Source organism: Rattus norvegicus, chromosome 17 (genome assembly GCF_021556685.1).
Source record: "Rattus norvegicus strain SHRSP/BbbUtx chromosome 17, alternate assembly SHRSP_T2T, whole genome shotgun sequence".
Taxonomy (NCBI): domain Eukaryota; kingdom Metazoa; phylum Chordata; class Mammalia; order Rodentia; family Muridae; genus Rattus; species Rattus norvegicus.
This window is the reverse complement of record NC_141550.1, coordinates 14,556,697-14,560,574: the sequence shown is the minus strand read 5'-3', so window position 1 is coordinate 14,560,574 and position 3,878 is coordinate 14,556,697. Positions and strand designations below refer to the sequence as shown.

The following is a 3,878-nucleotide window of genomic DNA, read 5'->3' as shown; positions in this document are numbered from 1 at the left end:
ATCTCCAGTCGCTGTGGGTATGAAGTCTGGGACACGCTTTCATGGTCTTTGTTGAAAAGTCTGTTGTAATTCTGATAGGTCTGCCTTAGTATGTTACTTGACCTTTTTCCCTTATTGCTTTTAATGTTCTTTCTTTGTTTTCTGCAGTTGGTGTTTTGACTATTATGTGTCAGTAGGAATTCTTTTTCTGTTCTAATCTATCGAGTTCTGTGGGCTTCTTGGGTGTTCATGGGCATCTCATTTTTTTGTTTGTTTTAGTTTGAGGAAGTTTCCATCTATGATTAGTTGAAGATATTTAAGTTGGGAATCTTCACTCTCTTCTATACCTATTATCCTTAAGGTTGGTCTTCTCACTGTGTCCCTGATTTTTCTGGATGGTTTGGGTTAGGACCTTTTTTCACTTTGCATGGTCTTTGATTGTTGTATCTATGTTTTCTATGGTATCTTCTGCTCCTGAGATTTTCTCTTCTATCTCTTGTAGTCTATTGGTGATGCTTGCATCTATGATTCCTGATCTCTTTCCTAGGTTTCCTATCTTGAGGGCTCCTGCCTTTTGATATTTCTTTATTGTTTCTGTTTCTGTTTTTAAATCTAGGCTGTTTTTGTTCAATTCCTTTACCTGTTTGGTTGCTTTCTCCTGTATTTCTTTCAGGGAGTTATAACCTTCTCAAAGACCTTTATCATTATCATGAGATATGATTTTACCTTCGAATCTTGCTTTATCGGTGTGATGGCAAATCCAGGACTTACTATAGTGGGAGAACTGGTTTCTGATGATAAGTAGGCTTGGTTTCTATGGCTTATGTTCTTGTGCTTACGTCTTGCCATCTGCTTCCCTCTAGTGCCTGCCCTACCTGTCTCTGACTGGAGCCTGTCCTTCTTGTGATATTGGTCATGTCCGAACTCTTGGAGTCCAGGCGTCTTTCTGATCCTCGGATCTTGGGATCCTTGGATCCTATGTTTGTCAAAGCTTCTGGAGGTCAAGTTGCCTCTGAGATACTGAAGTCCTAGTAACCAAGCTCCTGAGTTTCTGTTTTGTCAGAGCTCCTGTGAGTCAAACTTTGTCTGCGTGTTGCACGAGTGGATTGGGGGGATTGAGAAGCCTGAGTTTCCTTGGAGCATAGATAAAAACTGGGACAATCTTCATTCAGAGGCGTGTTCCTCTCGTCTTAAGTGCCTAGTTTCTGGCCAGTGAGCCACTCCAGCTTTTCGTGGTCTACTTGTCCCAGTGTCTGACTCTGGACTGTCTGTCGCTCTCTGAAGTTCAGTTCCGGGTCTCTGCTTGTGCGCGCACGCTGCCTCGTGACAAACTCATGACAGAGCGCGGGGAACTCGATCTGAGGGGCGCCAAACAGAACACCGGCTTGTGACTGACTGGTCAAGGTTCCTAAATATTTGTCCCAGCAATGGGCAAAAGCTCCTGGAAGAGGTGAAGTTGGGAAACTGAGGATTGCCAAGAATCAAGGAAGGAGTGAGGTATCATTTACTTTGAATGAGGATCTTGCGAATATTCATGATATTGGTGCGAAACCAGCTTCAGTCAGTGCTCCTAGAGAACATCCATTTGTCTTGCAAAGTGTTGGACATTAACAGTGTTTACGGAGAGCTCCTCAGATAAACTGTCATTGGAAGGAATAGTGGTTCAGAGAGCGGAATGCCGACCTGCTGCCAGTGAAAACTACATGAAACTAAAGAGATTGCAAATAGAAGAATCTTCCAAACCTGTAAGGCTCTCACAACAGCTGGACAAAGTTGTAACAACCAATTACAAGCCTGTCGCTAACCATCAGTACAATATTGAATATGAAGGGAAGAAGAAAGAAGATGGAAAGCGAGCTCGGGCAGACAAAAAACACGTCCTAGACATGCTGTTCTCAGCCTTTGAGAAACACTAGTACTATAATCTTAAGGACTTGGTGGACATCACAAAGCAACCTGTGGGATACCTGAAAGAAATCTTGAAAGAAATCGGCATTCAGAATGTAAAAGGAATTCACAAGAATATGTGGGAGCTGAAGCCAGAGTACAGGCATTACCAAACAGAGAAGAGCGACTGAGAGAAGCGTGTGCAACAGTTACACGCAGGCCTCTGCCACCACACGCTGACTGCCTGCCCACCCTGTCAGGACAAACACAACTGAGTCTGTCGGCCATTCCTCAGTAAACTGCTAAAGCTGGGATTCCATAAAGGTTTCTAAGTGTTTTTTGAAGAGAAAGATATTATTTATAGACTAGACTTGTGTTAAGCCATAGCATTCAGCGAGCATGCTGACACATATATGTATCTGACACTCAGGAGACTGAGGCAGGCAAAGGGTGAGTGGCTTTGAGACCAGTCTGGAATACACAGCAAGACCCTCTCCTATAAAAGGAAAACATTACAGTATGGGTAGGGTCTGGGGTTACAACTGCCTCTGTTCCCACTGGTTAGCTTTGCAAGTGTAAATGGGACATTTCCTAAATGAAATTGTATCTCTGAGGAACTAAGGTAAGAATGGAGAAAGTGGGGGGAGGGAAACTATTAAAGGAACAGAGTCGAAGTTCCTTTTTCTGAAACTGAAGAGGGAACTTGTCCCTTTCTACAGAGGTAATATTTTGCCTTTAAACATATGTTAATAAAGAGATCTGTTCCCTTTGTTAAAAAAAAAACTGGGACAAACCTGGGCCTCTGCGTGGGTGGGGTTTGTGTTTTCCTGGTTTCTATGTGGGTCCCAGTTATGCTGTGTGTTGGGAAGGAAGTTGTTTCCTCAACTGTGACCTTGAGCGTGTCAGTTCTTCAGGGCTCCTGCCTGTGTCAATCTCCTGGATGCTGAGCTTCCTCTGTGATCCTGTGTTCCTGAGATCCTGGGCATGTTCGAGAACCTGGGTGATGGGCGTCTGTTGTGGTTTGCCTTGGAGTTCTCTAGGCAAGAGTGCTAGATTTGGGCAGAGGGAGGAGTCAGGAGCAAGAGGGGGATTAGATTCAGAGAATAGGTTGAGAGAAGACAGTTGGCGACAGTTGAGCGAGTAGAACCTGAGCAGGGGGAAAGGATGGAACAGTTGAGAGAGTGAGGGAGGAGAAATGAAGATAGGTGGAAAAGGGGACAGTTTAGAGACACAATGGGGAACTGAGAAGAGTTAGAGGAGACAGGAGATGGAGAGAGGGGAGAAGCTAGGAGTCGTTGTGGGAGAAGGAGAAACTAAAGCATGGAAGAGTTGATATAGTTGGGAGAGTGAGTAAAGAAAAGATGGAGAGAGGAGAGAAGTGAGGAGTCGTTGTGGGAGAAGGAGAAGCTGGAGACCTGGCAAATAAAAGGTGCAAGGGATAGATGGTACTGGGCTTTGTATGTTTAAGTGGGCAATTATATCTTACCAACTGGATCTAAGATTATTGTGTCGTGTGTTCTTTTATGTGAGAGTTTGAGTGTAAGAAAGTGTGTGGCTGGGCTGTGTTTCCGCCAAGATATCTAGCAGATATCTGGGGCACTGAGGTGTAGGACCTAGCAGGGTAAAAGACCAAACAATTACCGTTTTACTTTTATAGAATTACAACAACAAATGGCGCCCAACGTGGGGCACGAACCCACGACCCTGAGATTAAGAGTCTCATGCTCTACCGACTGAGCTAGTAAGGAATATAGGGGGAAAAAGGATGGAACAGTGGAGAGAGTGAGGGAGGAGAAATGAAGATAGGTGGGAAAGGGGACAGTTTAGAGACACGATGGGGAACTGAGAAGAGTTAGAGGAGACAGGAGATGGAGAGAGAGGAGAAATGAAGATAGGTGGAAAAGGGGACAGTTTAGAGACACGATGGGGAACTGAGAAGAGTTAGAGGAGACAGGAGAGAGTGAGGGAGGAGAAATGAAGATAGGTGGAAAAGGGGACAGTTTAGAGACACG

General features: G+C 44.6%; 1 non-coding gene and 1 pseudogene across 1 annotated transcript; one reads left to right on the top strand and one right to left on the bottom strand.

Annotated features, from left to right (window-relative positions):
• Positions 1-1,182: 1,182 nt before the first annotated feature.
• On the top strand, positions 1,183-2,123 carry LOC148000017 (general transcription factor IIF subunit 2 pseudogene; annotated as a pseudogene).
• A 1,418-nt stretch (positions 2,124-3,541) lies between these two features.
• On the bottom strand, positions 3,542-3,614 carry Trnak-cuu17 (transfer RNA lysine (anticodon CUU) 17). The gene has a single exon. It is a non-coding gene; the product is annotated as a tRNA-Lys (tRNA).
• Positions 3,615-3,878: the final 264 nt, after the last annotated feature.